Source organism: Hyperolius riggenbachi, chromosome 5 (assembly GCF_040937935.1).
Source record: "Hyperolius riggenbachi isolate aHypRig1 chromosome 5, aHypRig1.pri, whole genome shotgun sequence".
Lineage (NCBI taxonomy): Eukaryota > Metazoa > Chordata > Amphibia > Anura > Hyperoliidae > Hyperolius > Hyperolius riggenbachi.
Window position 1 is genome coordinate 6,342,627 of NC_090650.1, and position 14,216 is coordinate 6,356,842.

Genomic DNA, 14,216 nt, shown 5'->3' on the forward strand with positions numbered 1-14,216 from the left:
CCCAGAGTGTCCAAGCATCACCTGACTGTCAGCTGACCAGAGGGGTCACCACCAGACCTGACCAGCTGATTCCAGAGTGCCCGAGCATCACCTGACTGTCAGCTGACCAGAGGGGTCACCACCAGACCTGGCCTCCGACCAGCTGATCCCAGAGTGTCCGAGCATCACCTGACTGTCAGCTGACCAGAGGGATCACCACCAGACCTGACCAGCTGATCCCAGAGTGTCCGAACATCACCTGACTGTCAGCTGACCAGAGGGGTCACCACTAGACCTGACCAGCTGATCCCAGAGTGTCCGAACATCACCTGACTGTCAGCTGACCAGAAGGGTCACCACCAGACCTGACCACCGACTAGCTGATCCCAGAGTGTCCGAGCATCACCTAACTGTCAGCTGACTAGAGGGATCACCACCAGACCTGACCAGCTGATCCCAGAGTGTCCGAGCATCACCTGACTGTCAGCTGACCAGAGGGGTCACTACCAAACCTGACCACCGACTAGCTGATCCCAGAGTGTCCGAGCATCACCTGTCAGCTGACCAGAGGAGGAGTCACCACTAGACCTGACCAGCTGATCCCAGAGTATCCCAACTGTACCTGACTGTCAGCTGACCAGAAGGGTCACCACCAGACCTGACCAGCTGATCCCAGAGTGTCCGAGCATCACCTGACTGTCAGCTGACCAGAGGGATCACCACCAGACCTGACCAGCTGATCCTAGAGTATCCGTACTTTACCTGACTGTCAGCTGACCAGAGGCGTCACCACCAGACCTCATCACTGACCAGCTGATCCCAGAGTGTCCAAGCATCACCTGACTGTCTGCTGACCAGAGGGGTCACCACCAGACCTGACCAGCTGATCCCAGAGTATCCTAGCATCACCTGACTGTCAGCTGACCAGAGGGGTCACCACCAGACCTGACCGAGCGGTGCACGAGCGAGTCCTCCTTAGTGTGCAGGCGTGGCTGTACTTCTGCATAAGCAGCTCCGCCTTACTGTACAGGTGTGGCTGTTCTTGTGCATAAGCAGCTCCGCCCTACTGTACAGGTGTGGCTGTACTTGTGCATAAGCAGCTCCGCCTTACTGTGCAGGTGCGGCTGTACTTGTGCATAAGCAGCTCCGCCTTACTGTGCAGGTGCGGCTGTACTTGTGCATAAGCAGCTCCGCCTTACTGTACAGGTGCGGCTGTACTTGTGCATAAGCAGCTCCGCCTTACTGTGCAGGTGCGGCTGTACTTGTGCATAAGCAGCTCCGCCTTACTGTGCAGGTGCGGCTGTACTTGTGCATAAGCAGCTCCGCCTTACTGTACAGGTGTGGCTGTACTTGTGCATAAGCAGCTCCGCCTTACTGTGCAGGTGCGGCTGTACTTGTGCATAAGCAGCTCCTCCTTACTGTGCATGTGTGGCTGTACTTGTGCATAAGCAGCTCCAGCTTACTGTGCAGGTGCGGCTGTACTTGTGCATAAGCAGCTCCTCCTTACTGTGCAGGTGCGGCTGTACTTGTGCATAAGCAGCTCCTCCTTACTGTACAGGTGTGGCTGTACTTGTGCATAAGCAGCTCCTCCTTACTGTACAGGTGTGGCTGTACTTGTGCATAAGCAGCTCCTCCTTACTGTACAGGTGCGGCTGTACTTGTGCATAAGCAGCTCCTCCTTACTGTGCAAGTGCGGCTGTAATGTGCATAAGCAGCACCGCCTTACTGTGCAGGTGCGGCTGTACTTGTGCATAAGCAGCTCCGCCTTACTGTACAGGTGTGGCTGTACTTGTGCATAAGCAGCTCCAGCTTACTGTGCAGGTGCGGCTGTACTTGTGCATAAGCAGCTCCGCCTTACTGTGCAGGTGTGACTGTACTTGTGCATAAGCAGCTCTGCCTTACTGTACAGGTGCGGCTGTACTTGTGCATAAGCAGCTCCAGCTTACTGTGCAGGTGTGGCTGTACTTGTGCATAAGCAGCTCCGCCTTACTGTGCAGGTGTGGCTGTACTTGTGCATAAGCAGCTCCGCCTTACTGTGCAGGTGCGGCTGTACTTGTGCATAAGCAGCTCCAGCTTACTGTGCAGGTGTGGCTGTACTTGTGCATAAGCAGCTCCTCCTTACTGTGCAGGTGCGGCTGTACTTGTGCATAAGCAGCTCCGCCTTACTGTGCAGGTGCGGCTGTAATGTGCATAAGCAGCTCCGCCTTACTGTACAGGTGTGGCTGTACTTGTGCATAAGCAGCTCCGCCTTACTGTGCAGGTGCGGCTGTACTTGTGCATAAGCAGCTCCGCCTTACTGTGCAGACGCGGCTGTACTTGTGCATAAGCAGCTCCGCCTTACTGTACAGGTGTGGCTGTACTTGTGCATAAGCAGCTCCAGCTTACTGTGCAGGTGCGGCTGTACTTGTGCATAAGCAGCTCCTCCTTACTGTGCAGGTGCGGCTGTAATGTGCATAAGCAGCTCCGCCTTACTGTGCAGGTGTGGCTGTACTTGTGCATAAGCAGCTCCGCCTTACTGTGCAGGTGTGGCTGTACTTGTGCATAAGCAGCTCCAGCTTACTGTGCAGGTGCGGCTGTACTTGTGCATAAGCAGCTCCTCCTTACTGTGCAGGTGCGGCTGTACTTGTGCATAAGCAGCTCCGCCTTACTGTGCAGGTGTGGCTGTACTTGTGCATAAGCAGCTCCAGCTTACTGTGCAGGTGCGGCTGTACTTGTGCATAAGCAGCTCCTCCTTACTGTGCAGACGCGGCTGTACTTGTGCATAAGCAGCTCTGCCTTACTGTGCAGGCGTGTATGTACTTGTGCACAAGTGGCTCCGCCTTAAATGTCCAGAGGATATCATGGGAGGCCTCTATAACATCCAGTGGCTCCCCTCTTAGGTAAGTATTTACTTTTTCTAACTTTCTAGCGCCTCAAGGTGGCCACACACGATACAATAAAATGATCTGATATTATGGCAATTCGATAAAAACAATCGGATCTCCCGAAAAAATTGAAAGCTTTTTTTTCATTCGACTGAAAAATCCGATTGGATTTCCCGTTTTCTTCGATTTTTATCGATCCGTAATGCCAGATATTTTTCTTCAATTTTTCTAAAGATTGTATGGTGTGTGTTAGATTGTCAATTTATTGATATACACACCCTAGCAATTTTGTCAGAGTTTCCAATCATTTTTATCATAATTGGGGAAATATTGAACATACGTGAGTGGTACATTGGTCATATTTTTGAAATGTTACAATCAGTCAGAAAAATTGATTGCAATTCTTAAATTGAACAGATATATAGAAATTGTATGGTGTGACGCATTCCAGCTGCTGGTTGGGTCTCGGTCACAGAGGTGGTGGTGGAAGAACTCGCCCGGCCTCGCTGTTACCAGCCGAAGACATTCCATCCCAGGTAACAAAGCAACCTGCTGTTTTGTTTACCTGTCTGTTTGCGTGAATTAGGCTGAAAGACATTTATGGTATTTGACTTGAAAGGCATTGTTTGGCCCGGTAGAGTGTATCATAAACGGGTGACGAGTTGTACATACCTCAGCAAGTTCAGGCATCTGCTTCACAGTCTCCCTACGAGGCATCCAAAGATCAAACTGCAAGAGAGAGAGAGAGACGACTTATTACAGGATAATTCCTCTACATGTTACAGATCACTCGAGCACAAAGGCCCAAATGTCATATTGGCCGAGACGCTGGCATTCCTCGACATGCAGCGCTTTGTAGTCGGCAGGTCCCCTGTCTCCAGACACACTCGGAGGTGTGAAAAGGTGCGGGGCGAGGTGTGAGTGGAAACACGGAAAATCAGCAAGCTTTGAAAGTGACACACAGATCGTGGAATGCCTCCCGTCACGGCGCTCTCAGGAAACGTGTTTGTACTTTCCAGCCGGGTTTAACGCATTCACATTTTCCAAATATTGCATGTTTGGCAGATCGTTCGTTTTCAACGCACATTCAGTGGAGCGATTTTTGGCCCGGCTTATCTGGAACGACGATTTATGTCAATGGCGACGCAGAAAGTTCTGCCATGGAAAATGTGTGACTTTTTTTTCAACAGACGGTTATTTGGAGTTCACTTCACACAGATTATACATCAGGCAACCTAGGCAGGTGCTTGGGGCCCAGTGGGCATCAAGGGGCCTACTTGCCACCTACTTCCACCTCTCTCCACTTCAGTTTACCAAAAAGACCGCATGCGGGCCCCAAATCTACTTCATTGCCCAGGGCCCCGTTACATCTTAATCCATCTGATTCTTCGTCAATACCGATAGATAAGGGCAATATAATGTGGCAAAAAGATGCTTCTAATTCCGGCTCGTGTGGAAATCTGATGAGATGGGCCAATCAAAATAAACAGGAAGTTCATCTGATTGGCTTAAAATCTGAGAACTCAAGGTGAACCTCGAGTCAAAAATCAAATACTTACCTAAAGAGAGGGAAGCCTCTGGATCCTATAGAGCCTTCCCATGGTGTCCTCTGATCACCCACCACTGACCGAGGCCCTCCTGCACATAGTGACCGCGCCCCTCCTAATGCATGAGCATAACCATGATGCACCCACGTGAGTACGGCCACGCCTGTGCACAGGGTCGTAATTAGAAATCACTGGCCCCCTTACAAAATTTTGGATTGGGCCGCCCAGTATAGGTAGCCTGGTATAGGTGCCCCCAGTATAGGTAGCCAGCTATAGGTGCCCCAATATAGGTAGCCAGGTGTAGGTGCTCGTTAATGCTGCTGGGGGCCCTCCCCTAGGCTTCTCCCTCAAAGCCATGTATGATCAGCTTTGTTCTACTGGACACATGTTGGACCTTACTTGCGAATGCCCAGGCCTGATGTACTTGTCCATGGCCGGGAGTGCAGATAGAAGATGAACAAGGGCTCTACAAGGGCCGGGGAAGCCTCTAGACCATCCAGAACCTTCCAACCAATGAAAACGTTTTGATCCTCGATGGTTACCCATAACTTCCAAGTATCTGTGAATGAGAGAGGCCAAGAGCCCAATAGTGCAGTATCGTTAGACAAAGGGATGTGAGCACACGTGTATAAGTATTAGGCCCGGTTCACATTAGCGTTCCCTGTCCGGATTCGCTGGGCCGGATCCGGACCGTATACTGTACAAACGGAACGTACGTTCCGCATAGCAATGCAAAGGCTATGCGGACGTTCACACGCGTCCGTTCCGTACAGTACGGAGCCGGACCGAAGCTGGACTCCAGACGCTTTTCCAACATGCGCTATTTTTCGGTCCGGATCATCCGGCCCACGCACCCGGACCGGAGCCTGACTGCACCATCCGGAATAGAAAACCAATGGGAAACGGAAGCACAGAACACACTGGCTACAAACACCTGACGTTCTACCCCACTTCCTATGCGTATTTATAGCGGCCATTTTGGATGGGGACACATGGGCCCAGCATATCTGGAGTGGAGCAGCAGTGACACACATGCTGGAGCCTTTTTAGCAGAATGTCGGAGTTGGAGGTGAGGCCTACAGCAGAGGACCTGATTCTACAGGTGCACCAGGTGCACCTTCTGCAGACCCCAACAATTTTATGGTAATTTTGTTATTTTTTTACCCCACCGATCCGGATAGCAGCCTGATGCATGCCTGATGCAAACGGACCGGATCCGGATTGGATCCGGATCGGAACCGTACGGTTCCGATCCGGATCAGGTCCTGATCCGATCTGAATCCGGTCCGTTTGCATGCCAAAACACAAGTGTGAACGGGGCCTTATACTCACAAGGGTGGGCTTCAAAGCTTGCAGCCACCGTCTGAGCCTGCGGGAATATAACCGTCAACTCTTGGTGTCCCGGGTCTGTGGGTGCAGATGCTGGTCGGTCACTCTACTGAATTAGTTGTGAAGACTAAAAGGTCCTCGTGACTAAAAAAAAACCCTAACCTTCCAACTTCCATCTACTGAGCTAAGTATCCAACTTTCTTCTCCACCCCATGACAAGTTTGCTTTAATACCTAAAGTTAGACTCGGTGCACCGAACACTGAATAGGAGGAACCTGATTAAGAACAATTTTTTATCCTGAAGAAACAATATTCCAAACAGAGCAGTGCAGACTAGTCTCGGGACCATCTCTAGGAAAAGACCGAGTGGGGACGGGATTTCCCCACATGCTTGATCGAGTGGTTGCCTCTCCAAGCAACCTATTTTTGTGAGTAGTATTACTCTTATCTCTTAGATCTGTTATCCAGAGATAATACACTACGAGGGCTCCCGGTGCCCCTGTGTTTTTTCTTGTTTATCTTTTCATATACACAGCTATCAGCTCGGGATTCCATGGCTGTCAGTTGCTAATAGCGATGTGATAAATCCCAGTGGTGGCACCTCTGGTGCTACAGCCATATTTATAACTGGCCAGAATGTCGTGAGGATAAGTGAAACTCTAAAAATTGCGACACGTTTCGTGGGCCACAACCAAATTCCTCATGCAATAAAAACACTAAGGTACCACGCTTACTACGAGTTGGATAGCAGCTGCTCCTGTTTTTACTGCCTGATGAAGTGGACTGGGACACACGAAACTCATCACAATTTTTGGAGTACACAATAAATGATTTTTTTTATGACAATTTCGTTCACACTCTTCTATGGGGAGGTAAGTTTTACACCCCTTTGTTTTTATCATTTCAACTCTGTTTGCACCTCTGTTTTACTCGTATCGTATATAATATACAGAATCCAACATTGGTGGAGGGGTCTACTCTCATCCTTCCATTTTCTATCTACAGAGAGCAGCGTCTTTACCCCTTCAGGGGGTGGGTTCAAGTTCCCCTTCCAGCCTGAAGAGAGGTTGCCTATTGGTAAGTAACCCACACTTGTGAGCATAACATTCTTACACTTTCATCTATACCTCCGGTGTTGAAACTTACTACACCAGAGAAGGCTCACAATTTTTTCTCCTTTTATCTTCCTAACCAGCATATAGGAGCACATTGGTGGACATTGGACAGAAGCACTTGAGCAACAACTTGACCACAGAGATGTCTGAGAGGGCTGCAACTTCAGCTCCAGTACCCAGAAACCTCCTCTTCACCACAACCTTCCCAGCCGTCCATCCACACAACCAAAGCTGCTCAGGTGCTCAACCCACCGCCACACAGATAGAGCAGGTAGCCGAACACCAAAGGCCAAATCACCAAAACCACCAGTTTCTCCTGGGCCACCGACGTAGTTTATAAATATATATTAAGGAAGCTTTTATGTTTATATGGCGGTGAGGCTCTCTGAATGCAAACAAACTTATATTTTATTGCGGATCGCTCTAATAATGACTATTTTCTCCGAAACAGGTATGTTAAGAGGATATATTGCAGGCCGTCCCTTATAATTACTCTTCTGATGAGTTTAGTGACATGCCAGCTGACATCTCTGCTAACAACACACTTCAATGAGCTTGTTTTATGAGTAATAACTCAGGTATATCGCCCGGGGGAAGAGGAATTCCATTATCCTAAAAATAGATCAAAGACGACAGGCTTTTAATGATTTCATGTTTATGATTTTAATGCACGGTTTCACTGTGCGCCGATTATCTTGCGGTTAGATTAAATACTTTTCATTAACTTGACTATTCTTTGTTTTTTTTCCTCTTGGTTGTTGCCTTTATTGCCTGGCTCTAATTGGTATTTCTAGATTGCCTTATCTATGGCTGGCTGGGGAGTGACAGGGACAAGCGGCCCGTCTTGTTTTTTGAGTTTGCGGAGCGATGTTACGCCATCTGCCTGTCGTGTTCACAGGAATTTACTATTGACTTTTTTTTTTGCTTTTTTTCACTTTTTTTTTTTCGACAATCTGCCTGCAGACACAGACGTCAAATGGAACTGTCACTGAGAATTAACGGTTTATCGAGATGACAAAAGCTTACCTGTATGTTATGATTGCAAAGTGCATTTTAACTTCTCTAGACAGTCAAAGGCTTAAAACTTTCACAGGGCTGGAACAATTTGTAAGCAATTAAAAGTTACAAACTTTCCAAAGAACTAAATGGAGCATTAAAAAGACGCGATACGGAAGCCGCCATCTTTGCAGCTCAGTTCAGAATTGCCGTGCGAGGTGCGCAGTTTCACACAGGTTATTCAGAAACGCACCGTAGAAAGTGCGTTAGGTTGATGTGGTCCCTTGCAAAAAAGAGGCGCGCAATTGTACGGGAAGTGAGTTCACATGCAGCAACACAGCGTGGCGTAGCAAGCATAGCGTGAACTCGCCCTATAGCTGGGTAAAAATGCTACTTGTTATGCCACTGTGCTGACACTAGGGGTGCTATAAATCCCGGCCCCAGAATGAGCATCAGGTATTATGTACTGAGACCATTGTAGTCCCTTACACACCCCAATGAGTTCTGGGTCACCATGAGCTTGCTGGTTAGTCTGTGCCTCTCGGATTTACAAGCCCTACTCCATAGAGCCAAATTAATCCATGCCATGCACTGATGAGGATCAAACAATCCGAAACAGTCTGTATGCATGTTGGATTATTTTGGCTCTGTACATATTAACAAGCTGACACATCATTGCATTCCAGCGGTTCTGGAGGTGTGTTTAGCTTCTAAGGGTACAATGGTTAATTTGCATATATTCAGCAGTGGTGCCTGGGAGACATCTCGAGCTCACTCCAACCTGAATTATCGCAAATTCTTTCTGTTTTAGGAAAGCAAACTTTTGTTGTACTGAGATATGTAAACTTTATTTATAAAGCACCAACATATCACGCTGCGTGCACAATATATATGGAAGACATTACAACATTAAACAATGTTACACAAGGACAATATACTATTAACAAAATTGTGATTATAACAGTACACAATGGTGTGCAGATTGCAATGTAGCATTAAATATAGCAGACAAGTAACTGAGTCCATATGGTGGCGGAAAAGAGGATTACAATCTTAAATTAATACAGCAGCCTTCATATTCCTCTCATTACAGTTGTCCTTTAAGGTCTGCTTGAATGAGTTGAAGATGGGGGCGAGACTGATGGGGGTAGGAGGGAGTTCCATAGAGTAGGGGCAGCTCTGGAGAAGTCCTGGAGGTGGGGAGAGAGTGGGTTAGGGAGTATCTCTGGATGAGATCGGTGTTGAGACGGTGTTGGGAGCTGGTTCTAGTTGATTGGGGTTTTTCAGGACACGTTTAGAAAAAAAAAATACAACCTGCACTTCTTTTATGTACAACAAATAATCATTTTCCTTATATTATTATTTTTTTTTATTTACATAGGGATAGGCCGCCAGCATACTCCGCAGCGCTTTACAAAGCACAATAAGACGACAAGGGGAACATAGATACAACTAACAAATGTACAGCAGAGTCTCAAGCAGCACAAATATTGCAACAAAAACAGTAAACATTAGGAGGATGTCCCTGCCCTTGTGAGCTTACTATCTAAAGGGTAGCGGGAGGACACACTAGGTAAGGAGACATGGGGGGGGGGGGGGGGGATGGATTAGGCAATTCCTCATTGACACCACTGGCTACTATAAAAAATACATGCATTAAAACGCACACAAATCACAAGTATTGCGGGGAATCGCCTGCGGTTCCTGAAGACACAAGTGTGATCGCTGCTGTGATCGCTGCCTTAGACTGGAAGCTCATTGGTCTGTGCAGAGAATCAGGAGTTTTCTGCCATGGGCATTTCTGCGTTTTTCACAGCATTTTGCATTTTTTAATAATGTTCCTTTTAAACTGTTGGAAAAATAAAGTACAGTGTGTGGTTCTCATGCTGTATAAGGGAAGAAACAACATTCTTTGAGATTTTAAAATGGTACAGAGAGCTGCGATTTGCAATGCAGCCCATAGACTTTCATTAAGTGCGATTTCGTGTGCGTTTTACCCTACTTGGCATAACCGACGTGATTCAAACAAGTGGACTCCCAGCCTTTGGGGTAAATATTTGGGAGGTTAGTGTGAGGACAGGATATGATAAGGTAACAGTAGGATACCAGTGACATTACTGATATTCTACTGACAGGAGAAAAAAAGTGCCTAATTTAACCATTTCAGCCCGCTGGGATTTTTCACCTTATGCATCAGAGCAATTTTCACCTCCCATTCTTTCGCTAATAACTTAATCACTACTTATCACAATTTATGGATCTATATCTTGTTTTTTTCCGCCACTAATTAGACTTTCTTTAGGTGGTACATTTTGCTAAGAATTATTTTTTTTATAAATGCATTTTAACAGGATTAATAAGAAAAAATTGAAAAAATGCATTATTTCTCAGTTTTCGGCCTTTATAGCTTTAAAATAATCCACGCTACCATTTTTTTTCCATTAAAAATTTTATTTGGGTAATATTTTGGTGTGGGAAATAAACAGTTAATTTTTAATGTTATTATATGTGTAAATTTTAATGTAAAAAATCTGTAGATGTAGTTTTACTATTTGGCCACAAGATGGTCACCTTGAGTTTTTTTCTCTCCTTGTGCTTCTCGCTAAGCGGAAGCACAAGGATGACGCGGAAAATTTTACGTGCAGAAAGACTGAGGCCTCTTGTAAGAGCGCTTCGGTTTTTCTGCTGGGGACACGGATCGGTAATGGGGAACCATTCCCGTTCACTGATCCCAGGGCTACCGGGGGACAGCACGGGGGCCGAAGCGCGGCAACGCAGCAGAGCAGCCGCCCGGACGTGAGCTTCACGTCCGGGCGGCAGAAATGTTTAAATAGGAATTTTAACTAAAGATTGAGCTTAATTCCAATCAGTAGTTGATACTCCCTTTCCCATGAGACATCTTTACCTTTTCTCAAATAGACCATCAGAGGGCGCTGTATGGCTGGTGTTGTAGTGAAACCCCTCCCACAGTGTGATGTCATGACCACGGTCCTGACAGTTTCCTGTCTGTAAGCCTTGTTGCATTGTGGGAAATAATGTCTCCATCTGCCAAGCAAGCAGTATCTCTATTTGTGCATAAAGCTTTCAGTAATGAACATTCCCTACAGATCACCTGACCGAAGATTTTACAAACACTGACTAAATAATCTATAAATGAATATTGTAAACAATAAGCAAATTTATTTATTATGTTATTTTCACTACAGGTCCTCTTTATCTCGCAATGCTTTTAAATGCAGCTGCTGCTTGTAGTCACGGTGAAACAACCGCCATTTGTGATGGCAGATGCCGTGTGGCACTGGCTGCGGATGTACGGTGTGGTGGCAGACGCCGTATGGCACTGGCTGCGGACGTACGGTGTGATGGCTGACGCCGTATGGCACTGGCTGCGGACGTAAGGTGTGATGGCTGACGCCGTATGGCACTGGCTGCGGACGTACGGTGTGATGGCTGACGCCGTATGGCACTGGCTGCGGACGTACGGTGTGATGGCAGACGCCGTATGGCACTGGCTGCGGACGTACGGTGTGATGGCTGACGCCGTATGGCACTGGCTGCGGACGTAAGGTGTGATGGCTGACGCCGTATGGCACTGGCTGCGGACGTACGGTGTGATGGCTGACGCCGTATGGCACTGGCTGCGGACGTACGGTGTGGTGGCTGACGCCGTATGGCACTGGCTGCGGACGTACGGTGTGATGGCTGACGCCGTATGGCACTGGCTGCGGACGTACGGTGTGGTGGCAGACGCCGTATGGCACTGGCTGCGGACGTACGGTGTGATGGCTGACGCTGTATGGCACTGGCTGCGGACGTAAGGTGTGATGGCTGACGCCGTATGGCACTGGCTGCGGACTTACGGTGTGATGGCTGACGCCGTATGGCACTGACTGCAGACGTACGGTGTGATGGCTGAGGCCGTATGGCACTGGCTGCGGACGTAAGGTGTGATGGCTGACGCCGTGTGGCACTGGCTGCGGATGTACGGTGTGGTGGCAGACGCCGTATGGCACTGGCTGCGGACGTACGGTGTGATGGCTGACGCCGTATGGCACTGGCTGCGGACGTACGGTGTGGTGGCAGACGCCGTATGGCACTGGCTGCGGACGTACGGTGTGATGGCTGACGCTGTATGGCACTGGCTGCGGACGTAAGGTGTGATGGCTGACGCCGTATGGCACTGGCTGCGGACTTACGGTGTGATGGCTGACGCCGTATGGCACTGGCTGCGGACGTACGGTGTGATGGCAGACGCCGTATGGCACTGGCTGCGGACGTACGGTGTGATGGCAGACGCCGTATGGCACTGGCTGCGGACGTACGGTGTGATGGCTGACGCCGTATGGCACTGGCTGCGGACGTAAGGTGTGATGGCTGACGCCGTATGGCACTGGCTGCGGACGTACGGTGTGATGGCTGACGCCGTATGGCACTGGCTGCGGACGTACGGTGTGGTGGCTGACGCCGTATGGCACTGGCTGCGGACGTACGGTGTGATGGCAGACGCCGTATGGCACTGGCTGCGGACGTACGGTGTGATGGCTGACGCCGTATGGCACTGGCTGAGGACGTACGGTGTGATGGCTGACGCCGTATGGCACTGGCTGCGGAAGTACGGTGTGATGGCTGACGCCGTATGGCTCTGGCTGCGGACGTACCGTGTGATGGCAGACACCGTATGGCACTGGCTGCGGACGTACGGTGTGATGGCTGACGCCGTGTGGCTCTGGCTGCGGACGTACGGTGTGATGGCTGACGCCGTATGGCACTGGCTGCGGACGTACGGTGTGATGGCTGACGCCGTATCGCACTGGCTGCGGACGTACGGTGTGATGGCTGACGCCGTATGGCACTCGCTGCGGACGTACGGTGTGATGGCTGACGCCGTATGGCACTGGCTGCGAACGTACGGTGTGATGGCTGACGCCGTGTGGCTCTGGCTGCGGACGTACGGTGTGATGGCTGACGCCGTGTGGCTCTAGCTGCGGACGTACGGTGTGATGGCTGACGACGTATGGCACTGGCTGCGGACGTACGGTGTGATGGCTGACGCCGTATGGCACTGGCTGCGGACGTACGGTGTGATGGCTGACGCCGTGTGGCTCTAGCTGCGGACGTACGGTGTGATGGCTGACGCCGTATGGCACTGGCTGCGGACGTACGGTGTGATGGCTGACGCCGTATGGCACTGGCTGCGGACGTACGGTGTGATGGCTGACGCCGTATGGCACTGGCTGCGGACTTACGGTGTGGTGGAATCTCTGCAGACAAGGAGTACCTTCAGGGTCATTTTGTTTTCTAAGTCTTGAGTAAGACTGACGTTTTTTCAAGGTCTCTCATCCACCAAATTGTCAAACAACGAACCCTAAACAAGCTGCGAATGCCTCCCTCATGATATATTATCCTGAATAGCAGAACACATACATCTCCCTCCTGACTGCAGCAACATTCCCTGAGCAATAATTACAGGAGACAAGTGACCTCATCACTACAGCGGCGCGATGTGGGCGTGCAGGAAACTCCGGCTATGACATCACAGCGCTGAAGCCATGTCGTCTGCCCCAGCGCCCAATTCCATTCACAAACATAGAGATAAATATTGGACTTGGCCGGGATTCTGTCATGAGCAATTTCTTCAATGTTTTCTCAGAAAACAAAGTCCCGGGATGAGAATTTGAGTGACAGGCCGGCGTGGACGACTCCCAGCTGGCCGCCGCTGCGATTTCCTGCGAGCCGCAAGGACGAGCTGGCCGTCACCGCAGTGATCTCCTACCAGCTGCAAGGACGATAGTGTGACAACATTCTTCATGGGCAAAAGAGAGAGAAAAAAGACTCCCAGCTGGCCACTGCCATAATTTCCTGCGAGCTGCGAGGACGATAGTGTGATCGCACGCTTCACTGGCAAAAAAGGGAGAAAAAAGACACCCCCAAAAAACAGCACTACTGAATTATCATACAGTATGTTGCATTTTATCCAGTTCCATCCATTAGCATACGCGACACTCAGCTGACACGATTATGTCCGCACAATTATAAACGTCCCATAAAGCTTGATTCTGCCAATCAATAATTTCTTAAAGCATATGGGGGCTGATTCAAAGCTTTTCTGTTACATTTTATCTCACCTTAATTATTAATTTACAATTTACCTCTTCTTCTTTAACTTAAAGCGGAATATAACCCTGCATTTCAACTTTGCTCTAAAACATTATTTACAGCATATTATATGCAACCAGCATTTACTAGACCAGCATTGGAAGGGTTACACACAGAGCTTTAAAGTTCAGTGGATAGAAATGCAGAGGCATCCGAAGTTTAGATAGATACATTTAAGTAAACTCAATGTAACAAGTGGTGAATGTTACACCCTCTGGCTGTCCTCCAGC